Below are 21,253 nucleotides of genomic sequence, written 5' to 3'. Positions count from 1 at the left end.
TTTCAGACCATAGCTGAACTAATATTAAATAAAATTGCCTAAAATCTTCACAACAAATGAGATGATCACATCATATCAAAAAAAAAAAAAAAAAAAACCAACGATCAACTAGGACTCTTGAATGTATTATTTAAGAAGTCCTAGTTCGATTCACCTAAGTTGCTAATAAGGATGACCACTGAGGAGATTTATCCGGTTGTCAACTTTAGGGCTCCGAAGGATTAGTTGAGATGCACGTAAGCTAGCTTAGACAGCCTCGATCACAAAAAAAAAAAAAAAAAGAAAGCTAATGATACAGTATGATTAAAGTAGCTTGGACCCAACGCATCATATAAAAGAAAAGAAAACTAATAAAAAAAAATTATATGTATACTAGTTAAATGCAAAATCACTCTGTTTTAATTTCAGAAACTAACAATGTTATCTCCAAAATTTCACTCCAGATCTTAATACAGTAAAACCTCTCTATAGTCATAATAGTGGGATTAATTAATTTTATTACTATGAGGAGGTTATAACTTAATAGAGGTGTGGTAACAAAAATTTCTTTATAATTCATGTTTTAGTTGTATAGTGTTAGGATTTCAATTGATGTTCTAATACTGTTAAGATTTCAATTCAACACTTCAATTGCCTACTTTTGAAATTAATAGAAGATCGTGTCTTGCAACTAGCAAAAATATTGCTAATTGGTCAAAATGATGTGAAGCCACAAACTATTGCTAATTGTTTTAATCATTACAAAATTATGTAGCAAGTTGATGTGAAGCCACATACTATTCCCAATTGTTTTAATCATTACCAAATTAGGATTCCCGATGTCGATGAATTGCAAGTTACAAATGAAGTGGATGAGAAGAATCAAAAAGTCATTGTAGAATTTAGTGATAAGATTCGACAACTTCATTACACTAATCAAATAGATATTAATGTCTTTCTTACTAATCCAAATGAGCAATAAGTCATGTATGCTTTAACTAAAGAAGAAATCACTTCTACAATTAGACAAGAAGATAAAGGAAATAATCATGAGGTTGATAGTACAGAAATATAAAAAGTTTTGTGTCAAGAAGCTCTAAACATACTTGAGAAACTATAAATATTTGGCTTCAACAAGAAGATGTTCATGCTAGCGAGTAATTTATCTGCAAGTTAAAAGATATAGTAACAACTTTAAAACATAAATCATTATCTTAAACAACTTTAGATAAATATATTGTTTCATCTTAAACATTTAATGTAACATAGCATATTTGTTTTGCAATATACAGATAATTATTACTATGTGGAGGTAACTTTTCTTAAGATGGGAATTAAAAAAATTATAACTTATTACAATATAGAGTTTATTCTTATTTATAACTATCCCAAATTGAGAATATAATTTTTTATGACCATGTAGAGTTTATTCTTAAATAGAGTATCACTATAGAGAGGTTTTACTGTAATAACTAGAGAAAGATAAAAATTAGTGGCCTATTTGATATAGAATTTAGCTTTAATTTTTTGTTTTTAAAAACAAGGGATACAAAAACTTTATAGAAATGATTTGAAATATTTCAAAAAACAGTTTTATGATACAATCTTAAAAACTAGTACAAGTAGAAAAACGATTAAATATCGTTTTAATAGTTTTCTATTATTTTTAATTCGATAACAATTTTTAAAAATCATATCAAATACATTTCCAAATATTAAAAATATAAGATACAACTAAAATTTGAACCCTATTTTAGTTTTTTAAAACTAGTTTTGAATCATAAATCAAAGATACATTTCACTGACATATTAAACAAAAAAACATAAAAAATTCTACGTGATTTATAATTTTATATTAAGAGATTACTAAGGTACTTTATATAAAATACCTTTTCAATAATTTTTTTTTTTTTTTGTTTTGATAATCAGAGGTGTCCAGCCTAGTTTGCGTGCACCTCAACTAATCTCCCAAGGCCCTGAAGGCTGAAGTTAACGACCGAGTAATCTTCTAGTGGCCACCCTTATTAGCAACTCAGGAGAATTAAATTTAAGATCTCTTGAGTAATACACCAAAAAATCTCAGTTAACCGCCTGACCATCCAAAAGTCGGTTTTTTCAGTAAAAAATAATGTTGACAGATTTCAATAATCGTATCTTAACATTTTTTGGTAGTGTTGTCCCCTAGGCATAAGGCAATTCCTGAACGTGATTGACTAAAATTGAATTTAACATGCAATTCCTTCTTCATTAATTTCCTTTAATGTACTCAATAAAGGACCCAATGTATTGCCCACGTGCTGACACATTTTGCCTGGAAAAAAACCATAATCCATCGTTATTGTCCATAGTAAAAGCACACTGTCTACTACACAAAATGCTTATACATGCTCGTGAATTTCTAAGGAGTTCAAAGAAAGAAGCTACAGAAATAAAGTGATATCAACTCATTATTCGGTTATTACTTTCTCTTCGCACGCAGAATCAGAAGGTATGATCATTTTCTTTGTACATTAGAAGTTAAGAGTTTCATGTAAATGTAGATATAACAGTTGGTTCATTTGCTAAATAATTTAGGCAATTATTTACCTTAATGCTAAGCTGACTCAGAAGACACACGTGGATGAAAGAATGAGAGTAAAAGAAATGACTAGACATTGTTTAAAGTGGTTCGGATGCTTCAGGAAGCAAGTCCTACGTCCACTGATGTTGTATTAATGATAGCGGTCAGGTCGCATGTCGCGAGCTAATTTTACAAATGATTGAGAGAGTAAAGAGACAGAGAGAGAGAGCGTATGTGCTGTTTCTTTTAAGAGATTAGCTAATCCCCAAGTTGAGAGAGGAACTCTCAATTTATAGTGGGATAGATTAAGGTTATGATTACTGAATCTGTGAGTTAGTGGGATTATCCGTACAAATCTTCCTTTATGTCTCATTGCCCACCTTCCAGAGCGATTTACGTGATTTGGTGCAGGAATTGGACACGTGGGAGCTCTCCAGCTCCTGGCTGGTCTGGCGCGCACCCACTACACTGACAGAAGCGTGCTGCTCCTTTCATCACGTGACTCGGCTATGGGTGTACCCAGGTTCTGACTTTTGCATGCTGACATGGCCTTACGTCACCCCTATTTTCTTCAGGCATAACAAAAGTCCCCTAGTTTGTAAGGTTTGAAGATCGAACCTTGGAAACTACATATCATGCTGTGGTGCCAATGAAGAGATTTTGGTCGAACCTACCTTATCGAAAGGAGGTCAAGGCAACGCCTTTATGCGCGCGACCTGATTACACTTGGAATCCTTTGCTAAACAAGGGGTCGTGTTGTTTCAGGACCGAATGCTTATCAATAGTCATGTCGCTTCACGACCAGAGGGCCATGATTGAAGAGTCGCGTCGCTTCGCTACTGAACCGATGGAGAGTGTTCTATGTAATGACCTTTTCAGATGTCATCTGCCACATTTTTGTAACGACTGCATTTAATAAAATAACTTCTGCTTTGACAGACGTGTTCTGTGCGCAATAAGTGCCAACCAGGTGCATTAAATGCATGACATGCTGAAACGATACCCCTTATCAGAACATTGAATGCAGATTGGGGCGTATTGAATGCGGAGGGAGAGAGTGCCGTCGCTTGAGTTTTTCAATGGGGAAGGATGATGGTTTGGTTTTCTCGAATCGTGACTGTCACCATTCCTTACTGATTTGCGACACGTGGTCATGATCAACGGTGAGACATCTTTCAGCCCAAACGTTGTTTTGATTTTGGGAAAACCAAGCATCATCTCTTTTGCTATAAAAACTCAAATTCGTCCCAGGCAATGTCACCGCAAGTCTTTCAGAGAGAGCAAGAGACTTTCACAAGCTTGGACTCTTTGCCTTCCAAACCAGTGCGTTCCTGATATTTGAAGCAGAAGTCATTTTCATACTCCAAGAGGTGAGAATCGTTCTCTGTTTTATTTTTTGTTTTCAGTAGTTGAATAGTCAGTCTTCTAGTAGTTGATCAGAGACGAGATGTTCTTGCTGGGTTCAAGCCGTGAATGGCAGCTAGAAACATTTTGTTAGGGTTTTTTGGGAGTTTTTCTTCCATGTCATCATAAGAAATAGCATACGAGGGCTAAATGACCCCCTACTTGTCACTTTTGCATACTGCAGAAGAATGGACCCCTCAACGACCAGATCTGAGGAAAGGACTGGTTCGTCTATGCAGGATGCTCCTGCGAGTCCCACTCGTGAGATCCTCTCGGTACTTACCAGAGATGAGCTCGAAAGGGTGATAAAACAATATGGTATCGACGTGGAGGTTTTCCGCGATAGGACACTCTCAGCTCAGAATCCGTCAAGTGGGTTGGCCGCGATCTCTGAGGAAATCTTCAAGGGTGGGGGGTTGATCCCTTTCCACCCTTTTGTTAGGTCGGTCCTAGATCATTTCGGGATCGCGTCGATGCAACTCACTCCGAACGCGTACATGATTGCTGTTGCCATGTACATCGCATGTCGTGAGAACGGGTTGGGTGAGCTAACTGCGTTAGAGCTCGGCTACTCGTATATCTTGAAAAATAGCAAGGACAAGGATTCCTACTACCTGTCCAGATGGCCTACTATAGCAGCGAGGATACACAGTTACCCTAGCAACGTGGGGGCCTACGAAGCGAAGTTTTTCTTCTTTCATTATGACGACCATTGCTGCTTTCAGTACCCGAGTAGGTTCTTTTCCCCTGACGAATTCATGGACTTCGATGATGAATTTTTTTTTATTTTTTTATTTTTTTATAACCACTTGTTTATCTTTGGTAGTTAATAAGATGACCAGTTTGGAGCTGTTTGTGGACCTGGACAGAATCGTAGCTTTCGATTTCCTGCCCGAAGCGAGTGGCGACGCGAAGAAGCTTTTGACAACCGCAAATCTACGAAGATAAGGTTTCTTCAACGTTGACACTACCTTAGAGCCCCCATCTTGTAAGTCGTCCTAACTGGATCTTGCATGTGCAAATGATTGTTTACTAACGACGCTCATATGCAGCAACTATGCCTTCGAAGGTACCAAGGTCGTCATGATCAAGATAGTTCATTTACCCTCAAGTAAGGATTGTCAGGACAATCGAAGCTGCTCCCAGTGGTCCCCTGGCTAAAGGAGGAACAACGGGTGTTTTGGTGGGACCTGTTGAGGCTTCCTAACCTTCAATAGGCGCCCTAGTCTGACCTGCGGGCACTTCTCAGCCTTCGGCTGCTCGCCCAAGGCTAAAGACAATGGCTCAGCGGTTGAAGAAAAGGTTGCAAATTTAGGTCGGAGAGTCAAAATATGAACCTGAGGGCAATCAACCCGGGAGGTCACAGTCAAGCATTGGGCAAAGGTCGGGTAAGGAACCGGCGGTTGACACAACCTCTTCCGGAGGCACTGGCGAGGATACTTCAGTGCTGGACTTGATGGGAAGCCTGCCAGAGCATTTACAGCTGATAGTCTTCACTTTGCTGGAGTGCGGACTAGCGGAAGCATTCGAGGAGTACGTGGGTTCTAGCAACGTGGACCTGATGTCCACATCGATTCAGCACTTAAGAAAGGTAAACAAGCTGTCCTCAACGAACTGACTTGCTATTCTTTTGTCCTTTTCGATACTGACTTGCTATTTTGTTTTTTTTTTTTTTTTTTTGTTCACAGGCCTTGCTCTCCATGCAACTATCCCTGCAAAAGGTTCGACTGGGAGCTACTGCAGGGGAGGTTGCGCTGAGGGAAGAGAATTCAAAGCTCAAGCGAGACCTGGAAGCCGCTGCAGCAGAAAGAGAGCTATCCACAGAGGCGACGAACTGATACCTTGGTGAAAGGAACGCGGCTCTTCGCACAGTGGATTTCCAAAAGGCCGAGCTCGATAAGCATGGGGAGGAGGTAAAGGAGCTCTAGAAGACTATAGCCAGACTCTCCAAAGAGGTATGAGAGAAGGACCAGGAGCTCAAAGTGACCTCTCAGTGGGCCTTATGAGCAGAACAGGAGAGGGAGGCCTCTGAGAAGCAAAGGCAGGCTCTCGGGGCTGAACTCCAAGCAAGTCAGGGAAGGGTTACTTCCCTGATCGAAGAGATGTAGACCCAGGCAGCGGAGGTCAAGGCAAAGGTGGCTGAATGGGCGATTGAGTCCATATATGCCTTGCAGGCGAAGAATCCTCAGATTGATATGTCCGACCTTTCGGAGGAGTGGTGAGAAATCCTCATATCCATGGCGCAGCTCGATGATAAGGAAGCAGCAGAGGCCGCTTGAGAAGTTGACTCGGGAGAGGGTTCGGGACACCCCCCGGAGTCTACTGCTGATCAGGCGGATGACGACTAGTCTTGAGATGAGGTCGGGTTTCCTGGAGTTGTGGATCAGGGCCGATAATTGTAATTTTTTGGAATATTGCCCACTGTACTCCTTTTATCAATGAAATACATTGTGCCTTTACAATCTGTACACTTTGTTATGAGTTCACATTACTATTTTAATTTCCCTAACTGTTTATAAAATTAGAACAAGTCTATGCGAACATAATTATAACACGCTTATGCGAACAGAATTACATGTGAAGATTATTTCAAAAGGATAGAAAATACACTATTATTTACATATACAAAGGTTACAAAAAATAATTTTTACAAGGAAAAATTGAGTTCGGAATTATTGATAATATGGTCGGAGATGCTCCGCATTCCAAGCTCGGGGCACTTTGGAACCATTCAGCCTTTTGAGATGATAAGTCCTCGGTCTTATCACTTTGGCGATGCGGTATGGACCTTCCTAGTTCGATCCTAAAAATCTGCCACTTGGTTCTCTAGTACCGAGAAGAACTTCATTCAAAACAAGGTTGCCGACCCGGAAGTCTCTTCTCCTGACCTTAGAGTCGAAGAATCTCTTTGCGCGTTGTTGATAAGCTGCTATTCTTAGTTGAGCCTTGCTGCGATGTTCTTTAACTAGGTCTAGACTTGCTTGCGTAAGCGCTTCATTGTCTGTTTCGTTGTAGAGGTCCCTCCGAAGTGAATCGGTTCCTACCTCCACAAGGATCATCGCTTCGCAGCCATATGCTAGCAAAAATAAGGTTTCTGAGGTAGAGGTTCTCGGAGTTGTCATGTATGCCCATAGAACTTCAGGGAGGTCGTCAGCCCAATTTCCCTTGGCTGCGCCAAGTTTGGCCTTTAAAGTGTGCTTAATGGTTTTGTTGATGGCTTCAACTTAACCATTTGCTTGCGGCCTTGTGAATACCCAACGGAGGCAAATTTTTTGTGAATACCCAACTCGTCGCAGAACTGCTTGAACTCCTCGTTATCAAATTGCTTTCTGTTGTCGGATATAAGGGTATGAGGAATCCCGTAGCGGCACACGATGTTTTTAAAGATGAAGTCCTTGAGCTTTCTGGTTGTGATCGTGGCTAGCGGTTCGGCTTCGACCCATTTGGTGAAGTAATCCACCGCGACCACGACATATTTTACTCCCCCTTTACCAATTGGCATGGGACCGATGAGATCGATCCCCCACATGGAGAATGGCCAGGGGCTGGTCATAGTTATTAGTTGGTAGGAGGAAGCCCGCGGTATATTCACGAACCGTTGGCACTTGTCACACTTCTTGACAAAGTTGTAGGCGTCTTCTTGGATTAGGGGCCAGTAGTACCCTTAACGAACAACTTTTTGGTGAGAGATCGTGTGGCGGTGTGATTACCGTAGATCCCTTCATGTATCTCCCTCATGATGTAATCTGCCTCTTCGCTGTCTACACATCGGAAGAGAGAGGTGCTAAACCTTCGCCTGTATAGCTGGTCTCCGATGAGGGTAAAACGAGCAGATCTTGTTTGGATGGTTCTAGCCTCGACCTTGTCGTTGGATTGTGTTACATTCATGGCCTGTTCGATTGGTGTGATACTAGGGATCTCGATAAATCGAACAAGAATGCTCTCCGATGCATCTGAGTCCAATGACGAGGCTATCCTTGCCAAGGTATCTGCCACAGAGTTGCTATCTCTTGGAATCTATGTGATCATGAAGTGCTTGAACGGCTCGAGTGAGGCCTTAGCTTTCCTCAGATAGCTGATCATATTTTGCTCCTTAGCTTGGTACTCCCCCAAAATCTGATTAATGACCAGTATGGAGTCGCTGTGGATACTGATCGCGGTTGCACTCATTTCTTTGGCCAATCGCAGTCCAGTGAGTAGTCTTGGAATCTGTGTGATCATGAAGTGCTTGAATGGCTCAAGTGAGGCCTTAACTTTCTCCAGATAGCTGATCATATTTTCCTCCTTAGCCTGGTACTCCCCCAAAATCTGATTAACGATCAGTATGGAGTCACTGTGGATACTGATCGCGGTTGCACTCATTTCTTTGGCCAATCGCAGTCTAGTGAGTAGAGCTTCGTACTCGGCCTCATTATTGGTTGCCTTAAAACCAAACCGGAGAATGCCATGAGTACAAGCCCTTTCGGGACTTAAAAGGAGAAGACCTGCCTTGACCTTCTTTCTGTTCAATGATCCATCGACGTAGAGGCTCTAGGTCGATAGATTTTGAGCAGTTTCTTGAATGACTTCGCTGGGCTATTGCTCCGACTCATTTGTCGGATGGTGTGAGAATGTTGATATGAAGTCGGTAACAGCCTGTCCTTTGATAGTTGCTCTCGGTCTGTAATGGAGATCGAACTGACTCAGTTCCATGGCCCATTTGAGCAATTTACTTGATGCCTCCGGTTTCTGGAGGACCTGCATGAGTGGCTAGTTGGTCATTACATGAACTGTATAGGCATGGAAGTAGGGTCGTAACTTTTGGGAAGCGATCAACAGGGCATAAGCTAATTGCTCCATTTCTGGATACCGCATCTCGGCATCCAACATATGCTTGCTCACGTAATATACTGGCCATTGTGTTCTGTTCTCTTCCCAAACTAAGGCTACACTGACCGCTAACTGAGAGACAAACAAGTACAAAAGGAAGATCTCTTGCGAGAGAGGCTTGGATAGAAGTGGTGGCTTCCCGAGGTGTTCCTTAAAACTCTGGAATGCCTATTCACACTCGGGAGTCCATTCGAACTTCTTATTGGCCCTGAGTACATTGAAGAATGGTAAGCAGCGATCTGTTAGTCTCGATATGAAGCAGCTGAGTGCCGCTATTCGCCCGTTGAGGCTCATGACCTACTTTTTATTGGTCGGGCTTTTCATGTCGAGGAGGGCTTGGATTTTCTCGGGGTTGATCTCAATTCCCCGTTGGTTAACCATGTATCCTAGGAATTTTCCCGAGGATACTCCAAATGAACACTTGAGGGGGTTAGCTTCATTTCGTACTGTCGGAGGATGTTGAACATCTCAACGAGATGTGCTATGTGATCTAAAGCGACATGCGACTTGACAAACATTTCATCTACATAGACTTCCATCGATCTTCCGATCTGTTCGAAGAACATTCGGTTAACCAGCCACTTGTAAGTTGTGCCAGCGTTCTTGAGGCCGAAGGGCATAACTCTGTAGCAGTATAGTCCCCGATCCGTAACAAAGGATGTATGCTCTTCGTCCGATGCGTACATCAGAATTTGATTGTATTCCGAGTACAAGTCCATAAAACTCAGCAGCTCGTGCCTTGAGGTGGCATCCACGAGCTGGTCAATCTTGGGCAGGGGAAAGCTATCTTTCGGGCATGCCTTGTTAAGGTCGGTGAAGTCGACGCAGGTTCACCATTTGCCGTTGGGCTTTTTCACTAGGACTGGGTTGGAAACCCAGGTTGGATAGAGTGCTTCTCGGATGGATCCATTTTGAAGGAGGTTATCCACCTCAAGTTTTAAGGCATCATATTGCTCCGGGTCCATCGCTCTTCTCTTTTGGTGAACCGGCTTGGCTTCACCATCGATATTTAATGCGTGGCAAATAATATTCAGGCTAATCCCGACCATATCCGCATGTAACCATGCGAACACAATGATATTCTCTCTGAGGAAGCTGGTAAGTTTGGTGGCGAGGTGGGGGTTGAGATTGCTCCCAATCCTCAACACTCTGCTCGGCTCGCTCTGGTCGACCGATACTTCAGACAGATCCTCAATTGGTCCACTGGAAGGGCATTCTTGAATACGAGGATCCATATTATCCTCGGCTGGGCTAGGTTGTGGCTTGATCCGGCTGATTGCCATTGCCTATTGGGGAATGCCGCATGAGATACCTTTCCCTTTGCACGCCATCTGTACTACTTTCACATAACAGTCCCGAGCTGCGAGCTGAGATCCGCTGACTTCCCCTATCCCTGTTGGGGTGCGGAACTTCGTTTGCAGATGGTATATCGAAGTGACTGCCTTGAAGTTTCTTAGCAGAGGTCGCCCCAAGATTTTATTAAAAGCGGATGGGCAATCCACTACCAAGAATTCAGTTACCTTGGTCACTTGTCAAAGTCACCCAGTATGATTGGAAGCAAGATCGTTCCTTTGGGGATCAGGTGGTCCCCTGTAAAACCATATAGGGGGAACGAGACGGGCTTCAGGTCGGCCTCGTCCAAGTCCATTCTTTCAAAAGTTGTCTGGAACAGGATGTTTACAGCACTTCCGTTATCCATCAACATTCTGTGGATGTTATGGCGTCCTATTAGGGGCGTGATCACAAAAGCGTCATCGTGGGGATGATGCAATCGAATTGCATCCTTTTCGGAGAAGGTAATTTTCTCCATCCTGCAAACCTTTTGTGGTCGTCGCATCGTGCTCATCACACTGATAGGGTCATGATGGGCTACGCGAGCATACCTTTCTTGGGCGCCTCGCGAGTTCCTCGCGAAATGCGGTCCCCCGAAGATCAAATTGAGGGTGCATACTCCTTTGCGATCACGACACTTCTTTCCCAGTTCCCCTTGATTTTTCTCTTGTGAGGGAGTGGAGTCATCAATATATTCCTTGAAATGCCCCTGCTTAATGAGGTCTTCGATTGCCTGCTTAAGAGCTCGGCACTCATCGGTGTGGTGCCTATTACCTCAATGAAAACAACAGTATTTTTTACTATTCCTGGCTGATGGGGGATTTTTCATGGGCTCGGGCTCTCTGAGCAGACCGGCCTCTTCTGATTTATCAAGAATTGCCGAAATGGATGCATTCAGTGGAATATATTGGGTCCTGTCACAGTCACGATGAGAAACTGGGGCGTAAGACTTTTTAGGCTCATAGCGCGGTTTCTTTCCTTTTTGTTGATCGTCAGTAGCCCATCTGCGATCAACTCTCCTATTTTCCTCCCAACCAAGTGCACTACATGAGGTGCTGGGGCCGAGGCGGTAGAGCGCCGCCACTGAATTTTTAATATGGAGTTACTTCTCTGCAAGGTTATAAAAGCAGGTAAGGGAAACATCATCCTCAGCCTGTAGCTCTTTCCACAAGTCGGTCTGTGGACGAACTCCTGCTATGATGAGAGTCCGAACAGACTCTTCGGGAGTGTGAGCTACCTTATTAAGCTCTTTGTGGAATCGATTGATGTACGATTGGAGGGATTCGTCCCTCTCTTGCCTTATATTGCTAAGGTAGCTCAAAGGCATTGAGAACTTTCGGTTTGCTTGGAAGTGCTCTAAAAATGTCGTGCTCATCTGAGGCCACGAGTTGATCGATCCTGCTGGGAGCGACCTGAACCATCGTTTGGCATGAGCGGTTAGGGTAACTACCAAACAATGACACTTAGCCAAATCTGAAACTTGGTGAAGCTCCATTAGGTTGTTGAATTTATACAAGTGATCCTGCGGATCAGAATTTCCATCGAACGCCCGTATGTCAAGCATTCTAAATCTTGATGGGAGTGGGGCGGCTAACACCGTCGGAGAAAAGGGGGACGCTGATGCGACCTGCCCTTGCTCATATTGCTGAGCTTTTAGTTGATCAAGAGCTCGCCGCAGCTCTTCGATTTGAGGTAGCGGCGCTACCTGGGATTACTTTATGCAACGTGGGTTCTATCCTCACGGTTATGATTGAGGAAAGACCATAGGTTGGATTCCTCCTCGCCTCTGTTGGTAGTTCCGACCAATCTTGACACACACTGGCTAGAGCCATGTGATGGCATTGCGTTATTCGGGGAACTTTCACAACCTCCGCGGTGGTACGAACTGACCCGCGGAGTGTGGTAACTTCCTGCATGACGATCGGGGTCGTCATTTTGGAGATAACGGGAATTTTCCTGCCTTGCACTTTTATGGGAGTGCTCGTGCGATATGGCATGGGATGGCTCAGGTCGCAACATGTCATCGTGCCTTAATGCCACGGGTATTCTACCCTGGGTGCAGTCTGTGTTTGCTGGAACCTTGGAGCCTCTAGGCCTATTGTTCGCCACTTGCTTTCCTTTTCTTTGACACAATACAGCGTGCGCGGCACAGGCTATTGCCCTTTTTCGCGCTTTTACTCGACCTGCAGGCCTTTTTGGTGGTGGCACCGCCTTATTAGATTTGGGTGGTGTGACCCGGTCCAAGCGGTCTAACCTTCGGTTGACTGTTTGAAGAGTATTGTTGAACCTCTCCAGGTAGTTCATGACGATTGGATCGAGCCGTGAGCTTGAGGGAATATCCCCCTCAAGATCTTGTGGAACTAAGGGTATTTCGGAAGAGGTGCCCTCTTGCACCTGGGGGATATCTTCCTCACCATTGTGGGGTCGCTCAGATTCGAATCTGCGAGCCATTTGCTATTGTGAGACCAGTAAGTTAGAGATTCTCCTAATGAAGGATGAATACTAAATCAGACCCTCCTTCTAGCGCCAAACTGTTGATGCGTGATTTTAACACCAACCAAACGCAAGTGTGAAATGCTGAGCTGACTCAGAAGACACATGTGGATGAAAGAATGAGAGTAAAAGAAATGAGTAGACATTGTTTAAAGTGGTTCGGATGCTTAAGGAAGCAAGTCCTACATCCACTGATGTTGTATTAATGATAGCGGTCAGGTTGCATGTCGCGAGCTGATTTTACAAATGATTGAGAGACTAGAGAGAGAGAGAGAGAGAGAGCGTATATGCTGTTTCTTTTAAGAGATTAGCTAATCCCCAAATTGAGAGAGGAACTCTCAATTTATAGGGGGATAGATTAAGGTTATGATTACTGAATCTGTGAGTTGGTGGGATTATCCGTACAAATCTTCCTTTATGTCCCATTTCCCACCTTCCAAAGCGATTTACGTGATTTGGTGCAGGAATTGGACACGTGGGAGCTCACCAGCTCCTACTTGGTCTGGCGTGCACCCACTGCATTGACAGAAGCATGCTGCTCCTTTTATCACGTGACTCGGCTGTGGGTGTACCCAGGTTCTGACTTTTGCATGCTGACCTGGCCTTACGTCAACCTTGCTTTCTTCAGGCATAACACTATTTATTGTGCTAATGTAACATTGACTCTCACTTATAGCATAAACTTTTAGGTACAATGACTGAAAAAGAAATAAATTTTTAAAAAAGAAAGAATTGCGGAAACATATATTCTTTCCTACGACGCTTCTTCTTCACTTGAGTCAACTTTGGAAAATTAATGTTAATTTTTCGTTGCAGTCATGGAATCTCCACCCATTTAATTGCAGATAGTTGCCCACCACCGCCATCATTGATGGTTAGATTTTTGGTCGTCGTTTGGCCGTCAACGATGGCCAAGATATGGTCATCGTCAACGGCCAAATATTTGGCTGTAGATTTGGTTGTTTCTGATATGAATCTGGTCGGAAAAGGTTAGATCAACGTACAACTAACCAGATACAACAGGTCATGGGCCATTCTGGTGACTTCCGGCCACCGTCTGACAGTGGTGGTCGACTGTCGGTAATTAGTTGGGTGAGAAAGGGTGTTTTTGTTAATTTATAAACTTTTATTGTGGGGAGTGTTTAGCTAAATTAACAAATATTTTTAAAAAATGTACCAAACATATTCTCAGAATCCTATGCCATTTAATTAAATATCTTATCCTATTCAGAATAGAATACTATTATAGAAAGTTAAACAAAGGGATACATTCCGATTCTGAATAAATACAAGAATTGTTATTTAATATAATACTATCATGTAAATTACCGGTGAACCCTTAAAAGAATTGTAGCTTTGCCCCTAGAAAGTTTGAAAATAGCCACTTACAACCCTGTCATCTATTTTTGGGGTTAAAATGGATGGAAGACCAAGTTTGACCAGTTCAATTACAAATATACCCATGATTTGGCCAATCTTCCCTGAAACATTGTTATCTTTTTAGAATGCTAAGGAGAGTTGAACTTGTCATCTCAAGAATGACAGCTAAACCACTGTGCTAAAGAAATTAAATTTAAATGTGTTTCAACAAGAACTGTATAAACAATAAAGCAAAATAAGATTGGAAAAAAATCTTTAATTTATGTTTTTAATTTTTATTTAAAATTTAGGTTAAAGTATATTTAAATTTCTTTTAAAGTTTTTTAAATTTACCATGCAAAAATTATGTTTAGAAAATATATAGTTTTGTAATATTATTTAGTTTCTGTAGAAAAATATTATTTACTATTACTTTTAATAAAATATTTTTATAGGAATCTTAAATATATTAAATTTATATTTTTCATATTTTGTTTTATTTATTATATAATATAATGTTTTAAAGCATTTGCATTGACGCTTTTAGTCAAGTGTTCAAAGTGTTGAGTTTTAATTTTTGACATCACGGGTTGGAGTCGTGTGTATAACAATTTTATCAATGAATAATTAAAGTGAAATGGTGGTTTTACCCTTTTCTCCGTCCATCTTAATGGAAAAAATAGACATTAGGGGTTGTAAGTGGCTATTTCCAAACTCTCAAGGGGTAAAGGTTATGGATACTTTTAGGAGGTGTAAATTATCAATCACCTTATAAATGATAGACAAAGTGTTATATTTTGTTAAGGAAAAGATGAAAGAAAAGCTTATATATATAGTAAAACCTCTCTATAATTATAATTGTAGAACTAACTAATTTTATTATTATAAGAAGGTTATAACTTAATAGAGATGTAGTTACAAAAATCAATGTTTTGATTCTTATTTTATAATTCATGTTTTAGTAGTATAGTATTAGGATTTTAATTCATATTTTAGTAGTAATAAAATTTCAATTTAGCACTTCAAATTGCGTACTTTTGAAATAGATATAAAATTGTGTCTAAGAAGCAACAAAGATAAGTGCCCTTGATAGAACTGTTAATATGGTTTATGCATGGTCAATTGATGTGAAGCCACAGACAATTGCCAATTGTTTTTGTTGGAGATTGGTTTTGGATTACCCATTTTGGCGTGTAGTGGAATATTAGCAAGTTGATTAAGAGATTTCTAGTTTTTAACCACATCAAACATAAGTGCAGAAAGTAAAGAACATAACCATACACATGGTTCAATTAAATCCACTTTTGGCCTACATCTATGGGACCTCGTCCAGATCGAAGCAATCCACTAAGTTAAAAACACATTATAAGATACAGTTCAAAACTAATCTAAATTACAGTAAAAAGAACTCCCTGTTCAACTTTACATGTAGCATCACACTCTGAATCCTTAACGTGTAGCAACTCTTTGGACCTTCTTCATGCGGGGACACACCCATGAACAATCGCATCACTATATCCAACCAAATAATTGTTAGAATCAAATGAGTACCAAAGGCCAAAGTCACACGTACCTGAAACATATTTCATGATTCTTTTTACTACATTCAGGTGCAACTCAGATGAATTACTTTGAAACCTAGCACAAACAGCACCACTAAAACAAATATTAGGCCAGCTTGCAGTTAAGTAAAGAAGACTTCTAATCATGCTTCGATACAACTTATTGTCTACCTTTTTACCATGTTCATCTTTTGCATAGCTTAAGGGTAGCACTCATAGGGGTTCTAGCATGCTTTGCATTCTTAAGACAAAATCTTTTCGACATGTTTCTAGCATACTTTGATTGGGAAACAAACATTCCATTATTCATTTGTTTAATTTGAAGACTAAGAAACATATTCAATTCCCCTACCATACTCATCTCAAACTCAGACTAATGAATTCAAGAGCATGTGAATGAGATGTATAACCAAACACAATATTATCAACGTAAATCTGGGTACATATGATTTCATTGTTAGCATGCTTACTGAAAAGGGTTTTGTTGGCATTACCTCGTTCATAGTTATGCTCAAGGAGGAAAGTTGTCAACCTTTCATACTAGGCCCGTGGGGCTTGTTTCAAACCATATAGAGCTTTCTTCAATCTGAATACATGATCATGTTTGTGAGGGTCTTGAAAGCCAATCGGTTGTTCAACATACATTTCTTCGGTGAGCATTCCATTTAAGAAGTCATTTTTGACATCCATTTGGAATAATTTGATTTGAGGCAACAAGCAACAAACAGCAGCAACCAGATTGATTCAAGTCAAGCAATTGGGGTGAAGGTTTCATCATAGTCGATTCCCTCAACTTGAGTATATCCTTGAGCTACAAGCCTAGCTTGTTCTTGACAACATTACCAAACTCATCAATTTTATTTTTGAAAACCCATTTGGTACCTATTATGTTGATTCCCTCTAGTCTTGGTACAAGCGTCCATACATCATTTCTTTCGAATTGTTCTAGTTCTTCTTGCATCGCCTCAATCCAATTTTCATCTTCCAAAGCTTGTTTGACATTCTTCGGTTCTACAAGAGACACATAACACAGATGGTTAATTTCATTTTGTCTTCTCCTTCTTGTAACCATTACCTCATTTGGATCTCCAATCACGGTTGAAGGTGAATGAGCTTTTTGAACCCATGTTGGTGGATCTTTTCTTTTTTGATTTCTCCTTTGAAGGTTTTCATCAGAAAGATCAACAACCAGCTCTATCCCCTCATTTTGCAATGATGAATCAATAGATGATTCTTTGTAGGGAGCATATCCTGTTGCTGTAGCACCAGTAGTAGGTGACAACACATTTGCTGAAGGTTTAGGTTCAGGAGATTTAGCAGTGTTCACACCATCTTGTGTGGGCACACAAGGAACATATATGTCTTGATTTCACATTCTTGAGAATATTCTAAAAAATCTTCTACATTACTAAACATAACATTAATGGATTCTAAGACTTTTTTAGAATGCATGTTATAGATCCTAAATGCACGGCTATGGGAGGAATATCCAATAAAAATTCCTTCATCACTCCTAAAATCAAACTTACCTAGATTCTCTCTATCATTCAAAATGTAACATTGCATCCAAACACATGAAAATATGAGAGATCAGGTTTCTTACCTTTCCACAGCTCATAGGGAGTTTGAACAGTACCTTTTCTAAGGAAAACTCTGTTGGAAATATGACATACCGTATTAATAGCTTCTGCCCAAAGTCTTTTAGGGGGCTTTTTGGCATGAAGCATTACCCTAGCCATCTCTTGAAGCACTCTGTTTTTCCTTTCCACAACACCATTTTGTTGAGGTGTTTTTGGTGTCGAAAATTCATGAAATATGCCCTGCAATTCACAAAAATTAGCAAAATCAGCATTCTCAGATTCCTTTCCATGGTCACTCCTAATTCTTACAATCTTTGTAGCTTTAGAACTCTTCTCAACGAGCAACCTTTTAGCCAATTTCTGAAATGCATTGAAAGAATCAGATTTCTCATGCAAAAAATCAACCTAAGCATACCTTGAAAAATCATCAACACAAACAAACACATACCTCTTACCTCCCAAACTTTCAACTTGCATAGGACCCATTACATCCATATGGAGAAATTCCAAAACACATGAGGTATTGAGATTTGACAAAGTTTTATGAGATATCCTGGTTTGCTTACCATGTTGACATGGACCACACACATTACCTTTTGGAAGTTCAAGTTTTGGTAGTCCTTTAACTACTTCCTTCTTTGAAAGTCTTACCAAGTTCTTGAAGTTCATCTGACCAAGCTTCTCATGCCACAAGTTAGTGGAATATGTTTTTGAACTAAAACATGACACATGGTTAGAAAGCAAGTAACAATTGTCATTTGACCTTTTTCCCTCAAGTAGAGAAACATCTTTACCATTCAAGATTTGACACTTGTTCTTTGAGAATTGAACCACAAAATCTTTGTCACAAATTTGACTAATACTAATCAAGTTAGCTTTCAAACCATCAACAAGTAAGACATCATTCAAAACTGGAAAATCAGGAAGCACAATTGATCCTTTGCCAAAATTTTTACCTTTCTTCCTCTCTCCATAAGTGATATGTCCACTATCAACCGATTCAAGTTCTTTCATGAGAGATTTATTACCTGTCATATGCCTTGAAGAACCACTGTCTAGATACCAAAGATCATTTTGAAATGCAAGCAAATAAGTATGAGACACAAAATAGCTCACATCAACCTAAGGTTTCTAAACTCTCTTGGAAGAAGAACCATTGTTAGTATTATGATTTACATTAGCAACAAAACTATGGTTCTTAAAAACTTTCTTCAAAAAACCAATGAATCTGATGCATTTGGGTCTGATGTGACCTTTCTTGTTACAAAAATGACAAATAGGAATGAATTTTGATACCTTTGTAACTTGTCTCATAGCAATTCCTTTAGCAGACATTCCGGTGACTTTCACAAATATGTTAGCACCAGCTTTCGATGTGCCAGCCCCAGGACTGAATCCCAAACCACACCAATCTCCGAAAGATTTTCCTTGACCAAGCACTTCATCAAGCTTAAGAGAACCTGCATTCAACTTATCAATAATGGCCTTAGCCTCAGTTAGTTCAGCAGTAAGCACAACAATTTTGACAAGGCTTTCTTTTGTTTCAACAATGAAGCATTCTTAATACCAAGAGATTGTAACCTTTTCACAGCCTTTAGCCATTGGTCATACATCTTATCATACAATAAAGCTAGGGACACCGAAAAACCTGCACCGAAATTGTGTACCGGCCTACGTGTAACACACTTCTGATTTTTTTAACAATTGTTTTCTAGTGAACGACCGTCCATCAAATTTGGACGGTTGTTCACTCACATGGACGCCCGTCCATAAGTAAAATGGAATAAATTTTTCTTATAAAAATTAGGGACGGCCGTTCATCCGTTATGGACGGCCGTCCCTTCATTTTGGACAGGCGTCCATAAATAAGGGACGCCCATCCTTAACCAAAATATGAAAATAAAAAAAGAAAAAAAATTTGGGGACGGCTGTCCATAAATTTTGGACGGCCCGTTCCTTAAATTTGGACGGGCGTCCATTAGGAATCGACGGTCATCCCTTAAGTTTGGACGGGCGTCCATTCCTAATGGACGCCCGTCCATACTTTAAAAAAAAAAAAAAACATTCTAAATACCTTTCTTCTTCGCTCTTCTTCTTCGTCTTCATTCACTGTGTTTTTTTCATATTTATCGCACCTTCTTCACTTGCCTCCATGGAAACTTTATTGCATAGTTGTTATTTTCAGGTAGTTTTTGATTATGATGACCAAAAGAAGATCCCTTTTTTTGGGTCAGGAATAGAAGAAAAGACAAATGAGACAGTGAAGTTGAGGTATATAATACAGTTAGAGCCCATTTTCCTTTTTCTGGTTATCAAATATTTCTCAAAAATCATGTGATCATGTAGGAGTGATACGATAGGCGAGGTGGCAAACCAGCCAGTCCACATACCATATTGTATACCAAAAGTTCCAGGCAGGTTCTATTATTATTTTGGAAAACCAATTCAAACACAAGGTATATATGCTCCTTTCATTTCCTACCCTTACATAATTATGTTCATCAAACAATATAAAGTTCACTGTTAATTTGTTTTGAAGGGAGGGAGAGTGAATTAAGAGACGGGAAGAAGGCTCAGGAATTGTATTTAGAAGTGAAATCAGAAGTTGAGAAATGCCTTGCTTATTTAAGGGAAAAAAGAGAGAAAGATCCTTACAGGAATATATTGGCTCATTTTATTCACCAGGCCACTCATGGCTTTACCCACATTTGAGCTTTGATATGAAGGACCTCCTTCATACCATGGGTACATGAACTTTCCAAGCACGATTCAGCCTAAAGCAAAGGGAGTGCCTGATGGTAAGCTTAGCCCTAAGATGGAGTATTCCATTTATGAAGTAAAGACTGTCTTCAGCCATGAAGGAGGTCCATTGTATGGCAAATAAGTTCCTGTACCTAACTGCCTTTCCTCCGATGAAGGTATAGTCACCTTTATATTTGCTAACAAACTCCTCAGTTGGCTTTGACCGTGCCGCAAACTCACAATCCACAGCAAAACTCACTGGTCCCTTCTCCTGCATCCCCAGAAACAGCCCAAAATAATGAAAAGAGCTTTACTGGTCCATGTTGTAGTGAGCGGACAAGAAGAACCCTTGTCCACGGAAGTGGAATGCCTAAGAATACATTATGGGCCATGCTGATACTGGTAAAACAAAGCTGCTGGATTGTAACCGAGGTACTAATGTTCAGGAAGGTGAGGCTGGGGGAATGAAGACGAAGAAAAAGAGAAGAGATGAGGAATGAAGATGAAGAAGAAGAGCAAAGAAGAAAGGTGTTTAGAATTTTTTTTTTTTTTTTTTTTTAAAGTATGGACGCCTATCCAAACTTAAGGGACGGCCGTCCCCAAATTTTTTTCTTTTTTTATTTTCATATTTTGGTTAAGGACGGGCGTCCCTTATTTACGAACGCCCGTCCAAAATGAAGGGACGGCCGTCCATAACGGATGAACGACCGTCCCTAATTTTTATAAAAAAATTTTATTCCATTTTACTTATAGACAGGCGTCCTTTAATTGGGAACGCCCATCCCTGGTATATGGACCCCCGTCCATATAATATGGATGGGCGTCCATGTGAGTGAACGACCGTCCAAATTTGATGGACGACCGTTCACTAGAAAAAAATTGTTAAAAAAATCAGAAGCGTGTTACACGTAGGCTGGTACACAATTTCGGTGCAGGTTTTTTGGTGTACCAAGCTTTATTGCTTATCATATGCTTCTTGTTGCTCAGTATAGATATCTTCAGTGTCATCTGAAACTTCACTCTTACCATCTTCTTGGTTTACAGTGAAGGCTAAAACATTCTCATTGCCATTGGTCATACATCTTATCATATGCTTCTTGTTGCTCGGCATATATATCTTCAGTGTCATCCGAAACTTAACTCTTATCATCTTCTTGATTCACAGTGAAGGCTAGAACATTCTCATCATCACCCAAATCATCATCATCAATCTCATCATGCTCACTCTCACTCAAAGTGGCAGCCATGACTTTACCTTTTTCCTTTTCAGTGTGTTAGCACACTCAGATTGTGTGTGCCCGAAACCCTCACATTCAAAACACTTGATACCTTTATTTTTCTTTTCTTTATCTTTTGAAAATTTCTTTGTAAAG

The sequence above is a fragment of the Pistacia vera genome, unplaced genomic scaffold, assembly GCF_008641045.1.
Source record: "Pistacia vera cultivar Batoury unplaced genomic scaffold, PisVer_v2 Contig92, whole genome shotgun sequence".
NCBI classification, from domain to species: Eukaryota; Viridiplantae; Streptophyta; class Magnoliopsida; order Sapindales; family Anacardiaceae; genus Pistacia; species Pistacia vera.
Note: the sequence above shows the minus strand (reverse complement) of the source record.